This window comes from Chiloscyllium plagiosum, chromosome 7 (assembly GCF_004010195.1).
Source record: "Chiloscyllium plagiosum isolate BGI_BamShark_2017 chromosome 7, ASM401019v2, whole genome shotgun sequence".
NCBI lineage: Eukaryota > Metazoa > Chordata > Chondrichthyes > Orectolobiformes > Hemiscylliidae > Chiloscyllium > Chiloscyllium plagiosum.
The window spans coordinates 97,863,473-97,887,122 of NC_057716.1; the positions used below are offsets into that span (position 1 = coordinate 97,863,473).

At 44.2% G+C, this 23,650-nt stretch overlaps 1 protein-coding gene across 1 annotated transcript in view; it reads right to left on the reverse strand.

The window, feature by feature from the left end:
* The window catches only part of LOC122551782 (contactin-associated protein-like 5), a 1,086,426-nt gene that overhangs the window by 1,039,162 nt on the left and 23,614 nt on the right, over positions 1-23,650 (reverse strand). The window lies entirely within an intron of this gene.

The window sequence follows — 23,650 nt, forward strand, 5'->3', positions numbered from 1 at the left end:
ACAACTCCTCCTACTTTCGTATCATCCGCAAACTTGCTCAGCCAACCTTCTAACCCCTCTTCCAGGTCATTTATAAAAATGACAAACAGCAATGGTCCCAAAACAGATCCTTGCGGAACACCGCTAGTGACGGCACTCCAAGATGAACCTTTGCCATCAACTATTACCCTCTGTCTTCTTCCAGCCAGCCAATTCTTAATCCAAACCTCCTGCTCACCCTCAATGCCATAAATCCGTATTTTTTGAAGTCGCCTACCATGGGGAACCTTATCAAACGCCTTACTAAAATCCATATACACCACATCTACCGCTTTCCCCTCGTCCACCTCCTTAGTCATCTGTATTTAAGAGGCATTTGGATAGGTATATCTATAGGAAGGGTTTGGAGGGATAGGGGCTGGGTGCTGGCAGGTGGGACTAGATTGGGTTGGGATATCTGGTCGGCATGGACGGGTTGGACTGCAGGGTCTGTTTCCATGCTGTACATCTCTATGACTCTATGACTCTATAACGCCACTGTGTAGCCTCACTGCAGATTTACATTGGGATAATTTTTATTTACGACAACTGTGTTTATTGACAAATTATAGTTCCATACTTTTCACTTGAGGTTTGAAACACCCTCAGGATATGGATAGAAGCCAAGTATTGAAAACTGCATTTAACAAAAAAACGATATAGTAATGTGTTCCAGGTTATCAAGACTCCAGCTTGCTTAGATCCCTTGAGAAACACTGCAGCATACTCCAAGCTGTTTATTTAGTTTCATGAACTTGTAATCTGTACTTACATTCAACAAGAAAAAAATCACTTACATTTATATAGCTCCTCATCACACCTCTGACAAGTGTCTTATCACAATGCAGATTAAAGCCAATGAGCCACTTCTTGTGACCGTACTGCATTGTTGGAGTAAAGTGCTTTATGACGTCCTCAGGTCGTGAGAGGCACTATCCGAATGCAAGCCTTCTGTTTCATGTAATTCATTATTTTGTAGGGCAGCATTGGAAGATTGGAAAGTTTCAACTGTATTCGTTAAACCAAGTGCCTCAAAACAAGAGGGAGAAATCAGAATGCGAGGTGAAGTGTGGGCAACATTTGAGAGACAAAGCAATGTTGCCATCCTAGTGTGGAGACTGACATACAGGAGGCACTAGTTCAGAGATAACTGCAGTGTCAATTCACGCAACTTCAAAACCTCACTGCCTTTGTCGGTGTGAGGTCGTGGAATTTGACCGTCCATCTGACCTTACACGGAGTCTAAATATCAACCAAGACAATGCTTCTTCTACCCTCCTTTATCTCCCACCCCCCAATTGTTTTAATTAGTCTTTTCTGATACAACCCTCAGTTCATTCCTCATGGGTTAGGTCTGCATGAGATTTGGGAGTCAGGGTTCGAAACAGTTCTGCTGGTAGGCTGCACGATTGCCACTTCAGCTGTGCTGCATCTCGGTCTCTGTCTTACCTCAGAGAAACTATTGTCTGAATTTCAGAAGTTCCATCAAATTCTTAGTTACATATTATTAAAAATAATATTGATACTAGCAAATAGTTCTCCAGTAGAGGTATGACATCGCCAAAGGTACAGTTGCTAAATTTGCTGAAGACATCAAATAGGTGAGAATGAAAAGTTGTAAAGAGAAAATAAGGAGGGTACAAATGATGATCAATAAGTTAATTGAGTTGGCAAAGATCTGGCAAATGGAGGACAATGTGGGAAAATGCAAAATTGCCCATTTTGACAGAATGTAGTGATTGGAACCAGGTGGATCTTATTGGCCCAGGTTAACAGCCCCAATAGTGGATTGTTGCCAAAGTTTGTGCGAAGATTTGTAGCTCAGGTGCTCATTGCTGTGGTTCTGTTCGCCGAGCTGGAAGTTTTTGTTGCAAACGTTTCGTCCCCTGGCTAGGCGACATCATCAGTGCTTGGGAGCCTCCTGCGAAGCGCTTCTTTGATGTCTCCTCCGGTGTTTATAGTGGTCTGTCCCTGCCGCTTCCAGTTGTCAATCGGAAGCGGCAGGGACAGACCACTATAAACACCGGAGGAAACATCAAAGAAGCGCTTCGCAGGAGGCTCCCAAGCACTGATGATGTCGCCTAGCCAGGGGACGAAATGTTTGCAACAAAAACTTCCAGCTCGGCGAACAGAACCACAGCAGTGGATTGTTGCCATCAATCAGGAAGCTAATGTAAACAGAGGATTTAGAAACCTTTCAGTTCAGGGGACTCACTCCGAGCTGGTTGACCACAGTTAGTGTACTCTGTGCAAGTAAGTAAAGGGTGGTTTGGTGACAGGATACCAGCCTCTCTTGCAGTTATCTCACAGGACAAATTAAAAAAAAGCAAATTTATCTAAATAATGAGAGATCACAGAGCTCCAAGATCGTTGAAGTGTTAGCCATGGGAAATGCAGGGTTACAGAGAAGGGATGGGGACTTTGATCTCAGTGGAACGCTCAACGGAGGGCTGATGTAGATTTGTTGGGTCAAATGGCCCGTTTCCACACTGAAGCTGTAAATATTCTATTTAAAGAATTAGACACAATCTGTCTAGTGATAATGCACAAGTGACATGTAAGAACTTAAATTTTGTTTTGATGCAGCCCTTGATTTTTAAGAATACTGACACTGTGACGGCATGATGCAGGTTTTCAATGCTGAATGTGGGTGTGATCGTGTATAGAAATATGGCATTTTGTATGGCATTAGAAACTGCTAGTGAGCACCAATCCACCAATCACAGACAGTACATTGGGAGGAATCAGAGATTTCGGTTTGTGAAGCTTCCCAATTTGAGAGGTGCTGGAAAACGCCAAAACTTCAGGCAAAAGTGAGGACTGCAGGTGCTGGAAACCAGAGTCTAGATTAGAGTGGTTCTGGAAAAGCACAGCAGGTCAGGTAGCATCCGAGGAGCAGGAAAATCGACGTTTCAGGCAAACGTCCTAATCAGGAATGAAGACAGGGAGCCTCCAGGATGGAGAGATAAATGGGAGGGGGATGGGGCTGGAGAGTAAGTAGCAAAGAGTACAATATGTGGATAGGGGATATGACAGAGTAGGACAGGTCATGGGAACAGTGCTGAGCTGGAAGGTTGGAACTGGAGTAAGGTGGGGGGACGGGAAATGAGGAAATGTGGGAGTCAGTAGGTTTGTAAAAAATGTCAGTGTCAAGTCAGTCATTATTGATGGAGATGGAGAGGTCCAGGCAGGGGAGGGTGGTGTCAGAGATGGTCCAGGTGAATTTAAGGTCGGGATGGAATGTGTTGGTGAAGTTGCTGAACTGCTCAACCTCCTTGCGGGAGCACAAGGTGGCGCCAATGCAGTCATCAACGTAGCGAAGGAAGAGGTGGGGAGTAGTGTCGGTGTAACTCCGGAAGATGGACTGTTCTACGTAGCCAACAAAGAGACAGGCATAGCTGGGCCCCATACGGTTGCCCATGTTTGCGCCTTTGGTCTGGAGGAAGTGGGAGGATCCGAAGGAGAAATTGTTAACGGTGAGGACCAGTTCGGCCAAACGAATGAGAGTGTCAGTGGAAGGGTACTGTTGGGGACGTCTGGAGAGGAAGCAATGGAGGGCTTGGAGGCCCAGGTCATGGCGGATGGAGGTGTAGAGGGATTGGATACCCATGGTAAAGATGAGGCATTGGGGGCCAGAGAAACAGAAGCCTTGGAGGAGGTGGAGGGCATGAGTGATGTCTTGAACGAATGTGGGGAGTTATAGAGTCATAGAGATGTACAGCATGGAAACATACCCTTCGGTCCAATCCGTCCATGTCGACCAGATATCCCAATCCAATCTAGTCCCACCTGCCAGCACTCGGCCCATATCCCTCCAAACCCTTCCTATTCATATATTCATCCAAATGCCTCTTAAATGTTGCAATTGTACCAGCCTCCACCACTTCCTCTGGCAGCTCATTCTATACACACACCACCCTCTGTGTGAAAAAGTTGCCCCGTAGGTCTCTTTTATATCTTTCCCCTCTCACCCTAAACCTATGCCCTCTAGTTCTGGACTGTCCCACCCCAGGGAAAAGGCTTTATCTATTCATCCTACCCATGCCACTCATAATTTTGTAAACCTCTATAAGGTCACCACTCAACCTCCGACGCTCCAAGGAAAACAGCCCCAGCCTGTTCAACCTTTTCCTATAAAATCCTCCAACTTTGGCAACATCCTTGTAAATCTTTTCTGAACCCTTTCAAGTTTCACAACATCTTTCTGATAGGAAGGAGACCAGAATTACACGCTATATTCCAACAGTGGCCGAACCAATGTCCTGTACAGCTGCAACATGACCTCCCAAATCCTGTACTCAATACTTTGACCAATAAAAGAAAGCATACCAAATACCTTCTTCACTATCCTATCTACCTGCGACTCCACTTTCAAGGAGCTATGAACCTGCACTCTAAGGTCTCTTTGTTCAGCAACACCCCCTAGGACCTTACCATTAAGTGTATAAGTCCTGCTAAGATTTGCTTTCCCAAAATGCAGCACCTTGCATTTATCTGAATTAAACTCCATTTGCCACTTCTCAGCCCATTGGCCCATCTAATCAAGATCCTATTGTAATCTAAGGTAACCTTCTTCGCTGTCCACTATACCTCCAATTTTGGTGTCACCTGCAAACTTACTAACTGTACCTCTTATCCTTGCATCCAAATCGTTTATGTAAGTGACAAAAAGTAGAGAACCCAGCACCGATCCTTGTGGCACTCCACTGGTCACAGGCCTCCAGTCTGAAAAACAACCCTCCATCACCACCCTCTGTCTTCTACCTTTGAGCCAGTTCTGTATCCAAATGGCTAGTTCTCCCTGTATTCTGAGAGATTTAACGTTGCTAACCAATCTCCCGTGGGGAACATTGTCGAATGCCTTACTGAAGTCTATATCGATCACATCTACTGCTCTGCCCTCATCAATCCTCTTTGTTACTCCTTCAAAAAACTCAATCAAGTTTGTGAGACATGATTTCCCACACACAAAGCAATGTTGACTATCCATAATAAGTCCTTGCCTTTCCAAATACATGTACATCCTGTCCCTCAGGATTCCCTCCAACAACTTACCCACCACTGAGGTCAGGCTCACCGGGCTATAGTTCCCTGGTTGTCCTTACTACCCTTCTTAAACAGTGGCACCTCGTTAGCCAACCTCCAGTCTTGTGGCACCTCACCTGTGACTATCGACGATACAAATATCTCAGCAAGGGGCCCAGCAATCACTTCTCTAGCCTCTGACAGAATGCTGGGTTCACCTGATCAGGTCCTGGGGATTTATCCACCTTTATGCTTTTCAAGACATAGTCCTGGACTAGGGGGGATAGGACGTATCTAGGTAGGTGGAGTTGAGTTCAGTGAGGCAGGAGCAGGCTGAGACAAGGCCAGGGTGGTCAGGCTTGTGGATCTTGAGAAGGAGGTAGAATCAGGTGGTGCAGGGTTCCCGGACTTCGAGGTTGGAAGCTGTGGGTGAGAGATCTCCTGAGGTGATGAGGTTGTGTATGGTTTGGGAGATGATGATTTGGTGATGATGGGGTGGGCTCATGGTTGAGGTGGTGGTAGGAGGAGGTGTCTTCGAGTTGGCATCTGGCTTCAGCGGTGTAGAGGTCAGTGCACCAAACTACCACTGCACCCACTTTATCCACTGGTTTGACGGTGAGGTTGCTATTGGAGCAAAGGAAGTGGAGGGCTGCACGCTAAAAACTTCACTCTATACCTTTCTCTCCCACATGTTTGGCTAATAGTCCTCAAAACACAATTTTTCCACTTCAATTATTCCTTTAGCAGAGAATAAAGGAATAACTGAAATGAATAAATTGTGTTTTGAGGACTATTAGCCAAACACGTGGGAGAGAAAGGTATAGAGTGAAGTTTTATGTGTCCAGCACCTCTTAAATTTTTTCATTCAACCAATCTCTGCTTAAAGAATATTTTTCCCATCGACAAGAACTGATGGCCAATTTCTGGTGAAATTCAGCCCAGGTGTTAATTTTGCTAAGTTTGACGGAGGGTTTCTCTACATAGCCCCTGCTGAGACTTCTCATTCTACTCTCTGTAACCTGCCTCATTAGCTATTAAGCACTATGCCCCTATGGAGCCCACTCATCCAAGTGACAGAGCAAGATCTTCTACAATAATGTCACATTTCATAAAATCCCATCTGAGTCTTTGGGCACACAGGTGTGAGATGGTGGAATTCAACAGCAATCATTTGATCAACCTCTGACAGCAGGAAGCGATTATGTTTCAGACTTCAGGAAGGGCAGGACTTCTACAGTTAATGGTACGGCCCTGGGTCGTGTTGTGAAACAGAGAGACATGGAGTGGCGGGGGGGGGGGGGGGGGGAGGGTTCAGATACTTTTTTAGTGAGGCTGGGACTTTTTCACTGGAGCATAGGAGGTTGAGGGGTGACCTCATTGAGATTTATAAAACCATGAGGAGTGGAGGTAAGGTGAATAGCAAAGGGGTCTTCCTTAGCATAAATCTAGGGGTTTTTAAAATGAGCTCAAAACTAGGGGCATGTTTCTTTAAGGTGAGAGGAGAGAGATTTAAAAGGAACCTGAGGGGCAATGTTTTGACAGAGGGTGGTTTGCATGTGAAATTAACTTGCTGAGGAAGTGGTAGATGCAGATACAGTGACAACGTTTAAACGACATTTGGATTCGTACATGAATGGAAAGATTTAGTGGGATATTGGCCAAATGCAGGCAAATAGGACCAGTTTAATTTGGGAATCCTGGTCAGCATGGATGAGTTGGACTGAAGGGTCTATTCCCATGCTGCTTCCCTCCATGGACTTGGTTGGAATCATACTTAGCACATAGGACAATGGTTGTGATTGTTGGAGGTCAGTCATCTCTGCAAGAGTTCCTCATCCCAACTACCTTCAGCTGCTTCATCGATAGCCTACCCTCCATCAGAAGGTCAGAAGTGGGAATGGTCATCGATGATTACACAATGCTTAGCACTATTCACAACTCCTCAGATTCAAATGCAACGAGATCTGAACAATATTCAAACTTGGGCTGACAAGTGGCAATCATTTGTGCCACCCAAATGCCAGGCAATGACCATCTCCAATAAGAGACACTGTCCTTTGACATTCAATGAGATTACCTTCACTGAAGGCCACATGAACAACATCCTAGGGGTTACCATTGACTAGAAGTTCAACTGGACTCACTACATAAACACAATGGTGCAAACGCAGTTAAGAGTCTAGGAATACTGCAGTGAATAACTGACTTCCTGACTCCCCAACATTTGTCCATCCTCTACAAGGCACAAAGTAGGAGTGTGATGGAATACTTCCAACTTGCCTGGGTGGATGCAGCTCTAATACTCCAGAAGCTTGACATCATCCAGGACAAAGCAATCTGCTTGATTAGCGTCACATCCACAAGCATCTACTCTCTCCACCACCAACACTAAGTAGCAGCAGTGTGTACTATCTACAAAATACACTGCAGAAATCTTGTTTCTCATTCTTATAAAGCTCCTTTGGACTCCCTGCAATGCCAGTTCTAATAAAAAAGCAAAATACAGTTTTTAAATCTCACATTTCAAGTCTGCTCAGTGCTGGATAAACTCAGCAGGTCTGACAGCAGCGATGGAGTAAGAAACAAATACTGTTCTGACAAAGGTTACTCTTCAGCTAGAAGGGATGTTGCGGTGTTCTCATCATTTCAATAGATTAATTATGTTCTGGGGAGATGAGTTCAAGTCTCACCATTGCAGATGGCAAAATTTGAACTAAAAATAGATTTGAAGTTAACAGCTAGTCTGATTGCAACCATATTTTGGCTGTCATTTAAGAAAAACTCTTCTGGATCAGTAATTGCCCACCCCAAATGAATTTTGGTGAGTGAGCTTCTACTTCAGATGTACAGACCTGCATAAAATGTTTATGAAACCTGCAAGTCCACTCTTCGTTTCCACTCTATCCTGAACTTGACGTTACAGCACCTTCACCAGGTTACCAGCTGAGAGCCGGAGCTGGAGGTCTGAGCAGCGCAGCCAGCATGTCCCAAGCAGAGTGGGCTGGTTGTTGGACTGGGGACTGGCAAGGACAGTCAGTGACCTGCAGGCCTGGCCAGACCATGTATGGAAGCCCCCCGCATCGATCTACTGCAGCACTCCTACAGCAAAGCTGTAATGTTTCTTTTTAACTTTATTTCTTACAACTTATACTATGAATAACTGGAAGGTAATGAAACTTTACTTCTGTATTTTGTATCGAAGATTTGTACCTCAGTACTTTGTACCCAAAGAAAAACAAAAGCAGAGATCACTGGAAAAGCTCAGCAGGTCTGGCAGCATCAGTGGAGAGAAATCAGAGTTAACGTTTCGGGTCGAGTGACCCTTCCAGATGTTGCTTTTTCAGTAATTTCAATTTTCTCTCTGCTTTGCTTTGTACCTGAGATGGTGCTGTGTGGGGCAACATTGTAAACTTCTTACTGTTCATGTGACAAATAAACCGGATTCTAATGTCTTTGAGGAAAAGGAAATCTGCTGATCCGGCCTGCATGGGACTCCAGACCGACAGCAAAACAGCTCACTCTTAACTGGCCTCTGAAATGGTCTGATAAGCCACTCAGTCCAAGGGCAGTAGATGCTGACCCAGACAGTGAGGCGGCTCCATCCCATGAATTACTGGCATGGGCGAGTTTGGACCGAAAGGTCTGTTTCCATGCTGTATATCTCTATGACTCTTGCTACGACATGGGGTAAACCCTTCTGCTAATTTAAAGCAGCAACACAGAAAAGATCCACCTCATGCTGTAATCTGTTAAAATTCGAGAGGCAAAGAACTATCCCAGAGATCACTATTTAATTAAAAATTAACAACTTTATTCTTTAAGTCCAACAGAGATTATTAAAACCAACAACTACTTACAACTCCTTTATCTTCAACCTATCTTCTACCTCCCACTCAGCTTTGGCGATTTTCCTTTGTAGATTTTCCTCTGTAGATTCTCTCCAGGTCAGCCTCAATGTTCTGCTGCACAAACTCCCCACAGATAGGTTCCTTTCAGACAGTTCTTCAGCTAGCAGTCTACATTTGTTGGTCTTTGGCAGTTCTCCCCCTAACTGTTCAAAATGGCTGCTTTTATACTCCAAAACATCGGATCATTTCATTGGTTTCAGTATTATCAAAATACTAAATTCAAATTTGATTGGATTTTGGTATCTTGGGGCGCAATTTAAACTGATTGGCTGAATTTGAATTTGTTTTTGTTTCATGGCAACCACCTGCTGCTATTTGTTTCGACCAAGTATTACATTGTTACCCTTGTTCAGGACCGTCTGTGCTTTGTCTATCCTTGCTAGCTTTTCAACTCTCTTAAAGGTACAATACATCCCTCCACCTTTATAACACTCTAATGGAGAAAAAAATGCAAATGCATGGTTCCATTTCCTTTTACATCATCTCAAACTTAACAGAGAAGGTCAGAACTCTTGCCAACTGTTCCAATCTTGACACGAGTTAATCTTGAAAAAGGTGAAGCACATCATCACTATAGACACAGCTGATTGTTCCTTTATTCAAAGCAAAAAAAAAATCCATCACAGGGAGGTCATTACATTTTACCAAATGACATTTGACAGGAGAGTGAGGAAGGGAGATTGGTCAGAACACATTCCTTTCAAATGGTCTTTCTGAATGCTTGCTAACCTGACAATTGGAGAGTTCAAGGACAATTCAGACAAAAAACTTGCTCGACTCATTTATTTCACAGCTGATCGCTACCTGAACTCCAAGGAAATAGAGCAATTATTTTAGAAACACAAATCCAAAAAAACCACAGCACTAATTAAGTCCCACTTAGTCATTAGGAGTAGACATCAGAGTGATAGAATCTCCCGGTGGGCCATTGAAATTGTCTCACCAGTTTGAGTTGTCAGATGAGACAAAAGAGAAGAATCACACCTAATTTGTTACTTCCATGTACATTACATTTAAAGGGAAGTTCCCTTAGCCAGCAGCACTTACCCTGTGAAAATATATTTTTAAATACCTAAGGCATATTGCTGTGAATTAATTCAAATAGTGTTTCGGGCTGCCATTTACTGAACGTATGAATTGGATTCTCAAGTAGATAATTACTTCTGAGGAAAACCCAGTGATTCTCAACTCTTTTAGATTGAAGGACACTTTTCAAATGAATTATGAATCATAGATCCAACCTAAGTCATGGCACTAGATAACATGCAAGTCATCAGCATCCAATATCCCAGCTATGTGGACATTTACGTAGGTTTGAGGGTTCTGATGTTTGGCATCTTCATGTTACTGGACAGACTGATTTGTGACCTGCAATTACCTAGGCACATGGAGATGGAGATGCAAAGTGGAATCTGGAGAGCAGGATTTGTTTCCTTTCATGAGCTGAATGACCTTCCCATGCTCTAGCCCAATTTGTTTGCTCTCCCAATTCTCCTCTTAAATGTGAAAGTACAATACCTTGAAAAGGTAAAATAATTGGTATATTTCCCTCATCACCGACTGTAGAACTGGGGAAGGATTATTCATTGTAAGTTCCATCATGAGCATCACCCATTGACCTTGGCAGAGTTATTGCTTTATAATGCTGTAGACTGTTTCCAGAGTCTCCATTTGCATCCCACCAAGGTTGAGTGATGGTGGTGCTGTTACGCAGCTCACTGATCGTGTCCACGTTGCTTTGAAAACATGATTTTTACATGCATGTTGCATTCTAAAGCCATGTATAATCATGGGGGAGTTTCCAATATTCTTTCCAATTACTTGGCTATTCAGGAATCTTCCCAACTTTTCAAAACCTATTTGATCATATTATGAATGTATCTTTCTTGGCCATCTACTCATGGGGTGGGATTTGAACACAGAGCATCTAGATTTAGAGACAGGGCTGCCACTCACTGCACCACAATGCCACCTACTTCACCTTTCATTTTTCAAGGAAAACCAACCCAATCAAGACAATTTAACCCTTTCAAACCTGGTTTAACCTTTGCTACTTTGCCCTGTATCATCAATGTGTTTCATGACCTCATGTCAATGTAGCTGAAAATGAGTTGCTGGAAAAGCGCAGCAGGTCAGGCAGCATCCAAGGAGCAGGAGAATCGATGTTTCAGGCATGAGCCCTTTTTCAGGAATGAGGAAAGTGTGCCAAGCAGGCTAAGATAAAAGGTAGGGAGGAGGAGGTGGTGCTGAGTTCGAGGGTTGGGACTGAGACAAGGTGGGGGGAGGGGAAATGAGGAAACTGGAGAAATCTGAGTTCATCCCTTGTGGTTGGAGGGTTCCTAGGCGGAAGATGAGGCACTTCAATGTAGCATGGTATCAAAGAGCCTTAGTAAAATTAGCATAATTGAGAAAGAGAGAAACCTCTGTTGGTTCGAGTCATTTCTGGCACATAGATAGATGGCTCTGGTTGTTGTAGGGAAGTCATCTCAGCTCCAAGCCATCTCTGCAGGAGTTCTTCAGGGTAATGTGCTTGGTCCAACCATCTTCAGCTTCTTCATCAATGATCTTCCCTCCATCATAAAAGGTCAGAAACTTCATCACTCAGGTTATAGAGTATAAAAATTGACAAGTCTTGTTGTAGCTATACAGTCAGGCCATTTTAGGAATATTGGGTTCAGTTCTTTTCACCACATTACCAAAAGGATGTGGAGGCTTTGGAGAGGCTCCAAAACAAGTTTACCAGAATGTTGCCTGGTTTGGAGGGTATTAGCTATGATGAGCGATTGAAACACTCTGGTTGGTTTCCACTTGTGGAGATACCGGTGTTGGACTCGGGTGGTCAAAGTCAGAAATCAAATGACACCAGGCTACAGTCCAACAGGTTTAATTGAAATCACAAGCTTTTGGAGCACAGCTCCTTTGTCAGGTGAAGTCAGGAGCAGCGCTCCGAAAGCTTGTGATTTTAAATAAACCTGTCGGACTATAACCTGGTGTTGTGTGACTTCTGACTGTTTCCACTTGAACATCAAAGGCTGAGGAGTAACCTGACAGAGGTTTACAAAATTATGAGAGGCATGGATAGAATGGACTGTTGGAATCTTTCTTTCCCCAGGGTAGAAATGTCAATTACTGAGTGACAAAGGTAAAATGGGGAAAGGTTAAAGGGAATGTGAGAGGCAAGGTTTTTCTTTTAAACAAAGAGAGAGTGGTAAGTGGAATGTGCTGCCAGAGGTGGTGGAGATGGATACAATAGCAATGTTTAAGAAACATCGTGACAGATAGAGGGAGTTGGACTGTGTAGAAGCAAAAGGTTTTTAGTTTAGAAAGGGCACAGGCTTGGTGGGCCAAAGGGTCTGTTCCTGTGTGGAACTGTTCTTTGTTGTTTGTTTTGCCTTTTAAAAAGAAATAGACAAAAGAAGTACGAGTGTGTGGAGTCAGGCTCACATAGACTCAATGTTTTAGTTTTGCTTTGGCTGGGTTTTGGAGTTGAAGCTGCTCGATGCATCTCTCTCTTTCTCTGTTGCTGGATTCATTGTGTTGGTGTTCCTTCTCCTGGACTGGAGGAGATAGCAAACGAGGGAAATCTGTTTTGTTGAATTTGCCTTTGCCAATGGCATGTTTATAGAATGCTGCTATAATGGAACAGTTGGTGGGTACTAGCTAAATGATACATTTCTTAGATAAGTATGTAATTAGAGTTAAAGTTATGCAATTTTTATTTTGCTTGTATTCTTACACCACAGCTAAAGTAAAGTGTGTTTTGCTTAAAGCTTAACATCTTGATCAATTGCATCACAACTGGAAGACAGCACCCCACACTTGCCTTTGAACAAAATAAAAGGTCTATTCTACCTCCTTGATGTGTTTTGAGTGAGTTTGGGGTCTGGTCTGTAACAATATAAATACTGTAGGTAGAAGAACAGGTTATGGGTTAAAAATCATGCAGTGAGTAGTTTTCTCCGGATTTCCCAAAGCCTGTCCAACATCCACAAGGAACAAGTCAGTACTGTGATGGAACAATCCCCACATGCCTGGATGACTGAGCTCCAACAACACAAGAAGCTTGACACTATCCAGGACAAAGCAATGCACTTGATCAGCACTACATTCAAAAGCATCTATTCCCTCACCACCGATGTTCAATGGCAGCACTGTGTACTATTTACAAGATGCACTGCAGAAATTCAAAAGTCCTTAGACAGTATCTTCCAAACCCACAAACAATTCCGGCTCAGAGGACAAGGACAGCAGATACCAGGGAATATCACCAGCTTCAAGTTCCCCTCCAAGCAACTCATCATCCTGACTTGGAAATATGTCAATGTCCCGTTAATGTCACTGGGCCAAAATCCTAGAATTCCTCCTCTAAGGGTATACCGACAGCATATCGACTGTAGCGGTTCAAGAAGACAGCTCCCCACTGCCTTATCTGGGGCAATTAGGCACAAGCAATAAATGCCAGCCAACCACAACACCCACATCCCAAAATGAATATTTTTTTTTAAAATTGGCCTGGCATAAAATGGCATCAGTAATTGGAGAATCAATTTAGGGCAAAAGAGGCAAAGGAGATGTGAGGAGAGTTTTTTTTTAATTTAAATAACAGTATGGGGAATGTGCTGCCTGAAGAGATAGTGGCAACAGGTTTGCTTGCGACTATTGGAAGAGAATTAGATGAATATCCGAAAGGGAAGTTATGTCGGACTTTGGGGGACAGCTTGGCTTTGTGGGACTAATTAAAATTAACTTTAAAAAAAAAACAGCGCATACATCATGGGCTGAACGGCTCCCTTTCACACTTCTTGCAATGTTATCACCAGGTGCTGCAGTTCTCCCATTGGCGAGAGTGTGCAATTTAGACAGACAATCTGACAGTGCTGAAGGAGACCACTCAGCCCATATCATGCCCATATCTCAGGAAGGATGTACTGGCCCTGGAGCGGGTCCACAAGAGATTCACTAGAATGATCTCAGGAATGAGAAGCTTAATATATGAGGAGTGTTTAAGGACTATGGGACTACACTTGATGGAGTTTAGAAGGTTGAAAGGAGGATCTGATTGAAACTGACAGAATACTGAATGGCCTGGACAGTGCATATTGAGAAGGTATTTCCATTGATTGGAGAGACTAGGACCCGAGGACACAGCCTTAGAGTAAAGTGAAGGCCCTTTAGAACGGAGATAAGGAGAATCAGAGCCAGAGGGTGGTGAATCTGTGGAATTCATTGCCACAGAAAGCTGTAGAGGCCAGGTCAGTGAGTGTATTTAAAACAGAGATAGACAGGTTCTTGGTTGCCAAGAGGAGAAAGTGGGAAAATGGGGTTAAAAAGCCTATCAGCAATGATTGAATGGCAGAGCAGACTCGATGGGCCAAATGGCCTACTTTCTGCTCCTCTGTCTTATGGTCTTACGCCTGCACCTGCTCTCCCAAAGAGCAATTGAACAATTATCATTCTTATACCTTCTCCCCATAACAGTTGATCTCCTCTGGGTTTTTCTTCAGAATGCACAGTCTAATGCCCTCCAATTGATCCTGACTCCATCACACTCTCAGGTCATGCATTCTTATTTTCCACAGGTCACTTTTGCTTCTTTTACCAATTACTTTAAGTCCTTGCCCTCTCAGTCTTGATCCCTTCATAAGTGGGAACACTTTCTCCTGTCTATCCAGACACCCTCATGATTTCAAATATAAGTCTTTTCCCAAATATCACAAAGCAGTAGAGATCTACAACACGGAAAAGAGTCCATTGCAATCACACTGATCGAAAACAAACACCTACCTATTCCCATCCCATTTTCCAGCACTTGGCCCATAGCCTCAACATCTCAATACTTCTTAAATATTATGAAGGCTTCTGCCTTTACCTCCCTTACATGCAGTGAGTTCCAGGCTTCCACTGGCCCTCTGAGTGGAAAAAGGTTTTCCTCACTTCGCCTCTAATCCTTTTGTTCCTTTCTGAGGAAATAATTTCAATACAGACCGAATCGGCCAAATGGCCTCCTTCACAGTTCAATGATTTAATTCAATGTTTCTGCATTGTTTCATATCTTTGTTTCACTACCCATTATGCACATCATTCCGAAGGAGGAGGGCGGTTAAGTTTGGAGCGAGGGGCCTGCAGGAAAGAACTTGGACTTTTTTAAAAAAATCTATATCTACAATAGCCTCTCTTGACAGAACACTTCCATGTGCCTTTAGCATAAAGAAATAGTTCACTTCCAATGACACAGTCACTAGAACTATATGCAATGTATGGGTTTAAAATATAAAAGCACCGAATCAAATGGAAGAATGGTAATGGGGGCAGGTAAAAACAATGACTGCAGATGCTGGAAACCAGATTCTGGATCAGTGGTGCTGGAAGAGCAGTGGTTACACAGTGGGATGTGAGGATATTCCGGATGAGAGCCAGCCAAAAGATGACTCACTCTGGGTAAGCCTTCCTGGAGTTGGAAAACGTCGTGGGCAGGTTAAATTAGATTAGATTCCCTACAGTGTAGAAATAGGCCCTTCGGCCCAACAAGTCCACACCTGGTGCAATTGGTTAACTGTTTAAATTAATATGGTTTCTCCAACCCTCAGCTGCTCCATCAATCTTATCAGCCAAATAGCCTACTTTTGTTCCTACATCTTCAGGTCTCAGAGAGATTTTTTAAGCAGGAATCAAGGGTTAAAAGGAAAAGACAGGAAATCAGAGTTGAATATTATCGAATCAGTCGAGATCTAATTGAGATGATAGGATGGAGTCAATGGGCTGAATGGCCTACTCCTAGATTTTATTCAGGCTCCTGTCCTCAGGAGTGAGCACTGCCATGATTGTGGATGGGGCAAATCAAGGATCATAACTACCCCAGAAAGGTTAAGTTCCAGGAACGGATTCTCTGAGCTAAATGGAGAGGCTGAACAGGCTGGGGGGGTGACCTTATAGAGGTTTACAAAATTATGAGGAGCATGGATAGGGTAAATAGACAATGTCTTTTCCCTGGGGTGGGACAGTCCAGAACTGGAGGGCATAGGTTTAGGGTGAGAGGGAAAGATATAAAAGAGACCAAGGGGCAACATTTTCACACAGAGGGTGGTACGTGTATGGAATGAGCTGCCAGAGGATGTGGTGGAGGCTGGTACAATTGCAACATTTAAAAGATATTTGGATGGGCATGTGAATAGGAAGGTTTTGGAGGGATATGAGCCGGTTGCTGGCAGGTGGGACTAGATTGGGTTGGGATATCAGGTCGGCATGGATGAGCTGGACCAAAGGGTCTGTTTCTGTTCTGTACATCTCTATGACTCTATAACTGTAAAATGAGGTGTCAGGCTTTGTCGAGTAAACAGCAAGGAAGGAACACTGGAGGTGGTCCCAATTTAGACAGTGCACTGTATCCCATCAGGTCTGGCAGCATCTGTGGAGAGAAAGCAGAGTTAACATTTTGGGTCCAGAGACCCTTCCTTTTTCAGGTTCCCTCTGAAGTTCTGAAAAAGGGTCACTGGACTCGAAACATGAACTCTGCGCTCTCGCCACAGATGCTGCTGCCAGACCAGCTGAGATTTCCCAGCAGTTTCTGTTTTTATTTCTGATTCCCAGCATCTGCAGTCTCTCAGTTTTCCATCGCATCAGTCGGCCCACTCCATTTCCCTTCCCAACCCCCCTCCCCAACCCCCACATTTTATTATGATTTAGGGAATGGGAACCTTTTTCCTTTTTAAAAAAAATTATTTTTCGAATCAACCTGTTCAGAGATGTTATTACATACATCTGGAGCAGGTGGGACTTAAACTCTAGCCTCTCTTCCACGTGTAGGGACACTACCACTGTGCCATAAGGGAGGCCGCAATATTATTTTAATTTTTTTTAAAATTGAAAATAAATTCTACCGTCTGCTACAGTGGGATTTGGACCCAGATCCCTGGAACATGAGCTGGATTAGATTCCCTACAGTATGGAAACAGGCCCTTCAGCCCAATAAGTCCACACCGACCTTCCGAAGAGTAACCCACCTACACCCATTCCCCTACCTTACATTTACCCCTGACTAATGTACCTCAATTGATTCCTCAATTACTAGCTAACATGACAATGCTGCCAGGCTATTGGCTGGACAGTGTATTACTTGGGTCAATAGGCTGGTTAACATGTCTAATTGACTTTTAATTGTGCGTTTAAATATGACAGCAGGGTGAATAATCTTGGCATTTACCCACCCACTGTAGATTATTTTAACTAACCTACTCAGAAAGTTATGACCCACCTGCAAAGCAAATGGGACTTGATCCCATGCTCCTGGGCCACAGCTAGGAGCACTACCAGTACACCATCTGAGCCCGATCCAACTACTGTACAATGGGAGCCATCTCATGTTGTGGGCTAGCAACTTCATCCATGTCACATGCCCCTCACCTTGTCAAAACATAGGTGGCAAGGGCATGTGAACTCCAGCCCACAGAGTAAACTAAACGTAGACCACAATGATTGGAATGTTGAACATGGAATATCGGAACATAATCGAAATGCTGAGCTTTTGCCTTGAAGGTGGTAAGAAAATATTCCAGCTCCATTCACAATCAAAATGTGCAGATACAAGTGAGACTGCTGAAAGGGTGCAGACATGCGGTGGCTATGTGACTGGCACACTAATCCCAGACACGGATTAATGATTTCAGAGACTGGCAGCTCAAATCTCCACAGAGCAGTTGGAGAATTTGAACTCAGGTTCAAAAAGGAAATCCCGGATCAGCAGAAGTGAGCTTGAAAGTGTCAGATTAGGAAAATAAATCACACACTCATTCATGAACAGAAGGAAACCCATCATTCGAAAACCTCACCCAATGCAGTGATTCCACATTAAATGTGGTCAACCACGATGAGATGGAAGTCTTTTGGGGCCTGTGCCATTTTGCTACAAAGTTGTCATTATTAAACATCATTAAAGTGTTATTAACAAATTAAGGCTTTGTGTACTCCTAACACTCACTGAACAAAATTAGAAAATCAAGAGACTAATATCAGAATTTAGCCAGAACATCAGGAACACTAAACATTGATGTTATATTAAATAATTGTTATGAGGGTCAGGTGGATCTCATTGATGAGATCGCTGATTGGCCCAGGTTAAAACCCAATCAGGGAGTCCTAGCTGCCAGATATAAACAGGAATCCCTGGAGCTGTTCAGGGAGAGGTGGGCGCCACAGGGAGTGGAGTGCATCATTTCTCCCTCCAACTCTATTTTGATTTACTCCCTACCCTCCCCTTTACTGTTTTGATCACATAGCACTGCCCTTTGATGTGAAGGGCAGTGTTTGTCACTGGCCACCCGGGTGTTTTCCTATCTTCCTGGTGGTGGAATTTGAATAAAGATTCGTGCACTTTGTGTCTTTCACTGTGTCTCACACCTGCACACACACACCATGGGTGCTGAGGGAAAAACATAAGCACTACCGCACTTAGGTGGTAGTGTGGGGGTTAAAAAAAAATAGGAATCTGGTTTTAAAAAAAATAGGAATCCCTGGAGCTGTTCAGGGAGAGGTGGGCGCCGCAGGGAGTGGTGTGCATCATTTCTCCCTCCAACTCTATTTTGATTTAGTCCCTACCCTCCCCTTCACTGTTTTGATCACACAGCACTGTCCTTTGATGTGAAGGGCAGTGTTTGTCACTGGCCACCCGGGTGTTTTCCTATCTTCCTGGTGGTGGAATTTGAATAAAGATTCGTGCACTTTGTGTCTTTCACTGTGTCTCACACCTGCACACACACACACACACGCACCATGGGTGCTGGGGGAAAAAAATAAGCACTACCGCACTTAGGTGGTAGTGTAGGGGTTAAATTATAAAAAAAGGAAAAAAAAAACAGAAAGAAAAAAAGGAATCTGGTTTCAAAAAAAAAGAATAAAGATTCGTCTCTCTACGTGGGAGTCCTCCCCCTTTCTCTCGGGGATCTGGGGTGGAGGGTGCTGCACGCAGCAGTCCCCTGCAACCGCAGATTGCGGTGGTTCACGGACTCCCAGCCCAACTGCTTGTTCTGTGGCGCTGTGGAGTCCATGGACCATGTATATATTGGGTGTGGGTGTTTGCACTCCCTCTTTGATTTTCTTAAAAACCTCCTCCTGTGCAAAAATAAACAGGAATCCCTGGAGTTGTTCAGGGAGAGGTGGGCGCCGCAGGGAGTGGAGTGCATCATTTCTCCCTCCAACTCTATTTTGATTTAATCCCTGCCCTCCCCTTCACTGTTTTGATCACATAGCACTGCCCTTTGATGTGAAGGGCAGTGTTTGTCACTGGCCACCCGGGTGTTTTCCTATCTTCCTGGTGGTGGAAATTGAATAAAGATTTGTGCACTTTGTGTCTCTCACTGTGTCTCACACCTGCACACACACACCATGGGTGCTGGGGGAAAATATAAGCACGACCGCAGTTAGGCGGTAGTGCGGGGGTAAAAAAAAAGGGAAAAAATTTTTAAAAAATAAATACAGGAGTGTCAGATATCTTGCTCACTCTAAGATTTGGCTCTGAGGGAGCTAAGAAAAATAAAAAAAAATAAACAGGAATCTCTGTCAGGGTTTGGGGCCTGGCTCTGCTGCTCCTCTCCCTTGTAAAATTGCTGTTGTATACAGCTGTAAATGTGAACTGTTTTTTGTAAACTGTGTTTTGTAAACTCTGTAATTGCTTAATAAAATAAAAACAATAAATAAACAGGAATCTCTGTCAGGGTTTGGGGCCTGGCTATGCCATTCCTCTTCATTGTAAAATTGCTGTTTCTCTGTATACAGCTGTTGATGTTAATTGTTTTGTAAGCTGTGAATGGTTTAATAAAATATATATAAACAGGAATCTCTCCAATTCTCCCTACTTTTGGGACTGGCTTTGAGCTGGTTGGCAACATAGCCAGTGTACTGATGCTGTCAGTTTCTGCGTATTTTGGGGGGAAACCTAATTCCTGAACTGGCTGATCTACGCAGCCAGTTTGTTAACTGATATTGCTTTTTTTTATTGAGGAGTGATTTCTAAACTGCCTGATTTACACAGTCAATGTGTTCCAGATGTGATTCAGTTATCATTAGGGAACTATTGTTTCACTGGCTGGTTACAGCCTGTGTGTTACTCCTTTCTGGTTTTATTTACTTTGAGAAAAGGGCTATGCTGATTTTGTGGTAGAGCTTAGCCCTTGTATTCTGATTTTCTTTGTTTATTGAATGTGTTTTCACTTTTTTGGTGTTTGGACTGAGCCTCTGAGAAAATACATCTTTCCAGATGAGCTGGAAAGCTGTGAGTAGGCCTGACCCTTGTGGGTGACTTGGCCTCTGTAAAGACTGAACACCTGTGTGTGGGCTAGGAGATGAGCAATTGCTGCATCGTGGAGTGGACTCTGCATTGTGGAGAGGGCCAAATCCCTGTGGAGTTAAACACAGTACATAGTAAAGGTGCAGTTGTGTGAATGGGCCTGGTCCTTTGGATGGATCAGACCTCTGTGGAGACTGAACACCTGTCTGTGTGCTGTGGAGCCTGCTTTTGAGAGTGGACTCTGCCTTCGGGAATGGACCAAACCCCTGTGAGTTAACTGCACCTTCGTAATGTACTGTGCTCCTGTGAGTGGGTCTGGTTCTGTCTGGTGGGCCAGGCCTCTATGGAGACTGAACACCTGTGTGCGCACTGAGGGGTGTGCACTTGGTGCTTGTCGCAATGGACTCTGCCTTGGTACTGGAAATTTTATTGTGAGGATTTTGTGAATTCTGTTACTATATGTGGGTTTTGTAATTGTTTTTGTGTGGCCCAGAGTGGGCTAGTCAGTAAGTGGGGCGGCTGAGAGCTGGATGGTCAAATGACCAGCATGGGGGAAAGCAAGGTGTGTGTGTGGGGCGGGGTGCGGGGTGCGGGAGAGGGATGTGGTGTGTGTCTGTTAGTGCAAAGGGTGCTTGGGGCCAGGCAGCTGACAGTGTGTCTGTGGGAAAGCTAGCTCGGGAGAGGCAGGCTGGCTGGGGGCTGGAGGCTCCTCCTGACCAGCCTGCAGAAAAGCGGGCCAGGAGGAGCCTGTCAGTTCGTGGGGCAGGCAGGGCCAGGCAGCTGATAGCATCCGGTACAGGGCAGCCTGGTCAGCACGTGGGGAGGCTGAGCCAGGGGGCTGACGGCAGCCCATAGGTAGGCTGACCGGGGGAGGGTCAGTCAGTACGCAGGGAAGCTGGGAGTCAGATAGCCGATGGCCAGTCCATAGGAATGCTGGCCAGGAGAAAGGGTCAGTTAGTACACGGGATGGCTGGTTGCTGGAAGGCTGACAGCTCGACTGTAGGAAAGCAGTGGTTTGGTTAGTATGGGGGTGACTGGGAGCCGGTGGCCGATGAACGTGTCGAAGGAAGGTGGGCTGGGGAGTGTCAGTCAGCATGCAGGGCAGCTGGAGATCAGCAGACCAACAGCCAGCTCATAGGAAAGAGGCCCAGGGTAGTCCAGTCAGTAAGCAGGGCGAATGGGAGCTGGGTGGTCAACGACCAGCCTGGACGGAAGCAGGCCTGAGAAGGGTCGGTCAGTTACCAGGGCGGCTGGAGACTAGAAGGCCGATGACTATTCTACAGGAAGGCTAGCCAAGGATAGTCTGATCGCTATGTGGTGTCAGTGTCTAGCTATATTGAGGCTGTGTTCTATACAATGTCTAGTCTGTGTTTGTTACTGTGATCTTTGTGATGAATGGAAGTGGGATTTGAGGTTTGTCCTCATCTCCCTGAAAACTGGTTGAACAGTGGGTTTTGGGGTTTGGCTTTGTTGCCCTTTCCCTGTATATAGTGAGTTTTTGTGAACTGCTGCTTTCTGTTAATTATTAACTGTATGTTGTACGGTTTAATTAAAATAAACAGGGAAAAAAAATAAACAGGAGTCTCTCAGATTCTCCCTACCCTAGGGATTGGGTCTGAGCTGGCTGGTCACAGTCCATGTACAAAGAATAATACAGCACAGGAACAGGCCCTTCAGCCCTCCAAACCTGCGCTGACACGTTTTGCTCTTCCATACTAAAACTGTGAAATGTACCACGCATGTGTAAATAAAGGGCATTTTGGTGATGGGATACCAGCCTCTGCGGAGTTCCTATATAACGGACCTCCTAAGATTTTTTTTTCTGGAATATCAGTCCCTGCTTCACAAAAGGAAAAAGCATTATCAGACCACACCACATTAACAAAAACCCGTGCGGTACACGCATTATCTATTTGTACACTGAAGCCTGCTTATAGATTGATGACAATCGGATTAAATGGTTGCAGTGGTCAAGGATAGTAGCTTCCATTATTGGGACACAGGGATAGCAAGCCAGACCAAACCTGATTCACTGGGAATTGCAGCTGAGGGCTCTTGTGGCACAGTGGTAGTGTTCCTACCTCTGGATAAGGGGCCCAGGTTCAAGTCCCATCTGCTATTCGGGTGTGTTGCAACATTCGTAAATACGTTGATTAGGAAAATAGATTAAAAATTGTCCAGCATGCCTTTACCACACTCAGCTGAAGCCAGCAGGTCACTGCAGGGTCAACAACAGCAGTCCACCAAGTCCTTCAAATCTCATTCAAAACAAAACTCACCGAAAACTGGGCACCAGGAAATAACCAGTTTTCATAAAACCATACTCCAGCAAGTGTTATATAAAGGCAGGAGGATAGAGGGGAGTTGGTGAGAAAACGGAATTGAAGTAACAACATAAAATTGGATTTACAGCAAAAGAAAGCTCTATAGATATGGTATCATAGTAACCACTCTGGATTTTATCCTCTCAGATTGAAGATAAAAGTTATTCCATTTCTCAATGATTGTAAGCATTCTCAGTGAAAAATAAAAGGCTGGGCGTTTTTCAACCTTGCTGCCTACTAGACTCGAGCATTCATAATTAACACCTAACAGTCAGTTTAATTTCAACTAAATGAAAACTGACCATGATACTGATGTTCAGGTTGGTAATAGCTTAGCTCAAGAGTTCAATTTTTAATAAGTTTCTCCTATTGCTTCAGCAGTAGAGTGTTTGGTCGCTCCCTGCCTGGACTAATGTTTTCTCAAGGCTGCTGGTAAACCAAGTTTTGATACGCAGGTCTAATTATGAGATGGGTAAAGACACTTGCTTTACAGTGTGCTCACTTAGAGTCATAGAGCTGAACAACACGGAAACTTCGATCCTACTCGACCATATCGACCAGATACCCTAAATTAATCTAGTCCCATTTGCCAGAATTGGACCCATTTCTCTCTAAACTCTTCCTATTCGTATACCCAGCCAGATGCTTTTTAAATGTTGTCATTGTACCAGTCTCCACCTCTGACAGCTCATTCCACATACCATCCTCTGGGTGAAACGTTTTCCCCTCAGGTCCCCTCAGGTTTTCCTCTCTCACCTTAAACCTTTGTCCTCTATCTTTGGACTCCCCTATCGTGGGAAAAAGACCTAATCACCAGATCCGTGCTCCTCACGATTGAATAAACTTCTGTAACATGTCCAAAGATCCAGGGAAAATAGCCCCGGCCTATTCAATCTATTCCTATAATTCAAACCCTCCAACCCTGGCAACATCCTTGTGAATCTTTCCTGAACCCTTTCAAGTTTCACAACATCCTTCTTAGAGCAGGGAGAATTGAATGCAGTGTCTCAAAAATCACTTATCTTCCAAGTGACTTTCTTTTCCTCAGGTATTGAGATTGCTTGATGACAGGGTCTTCTCAGTTTGAATTTGTCCGG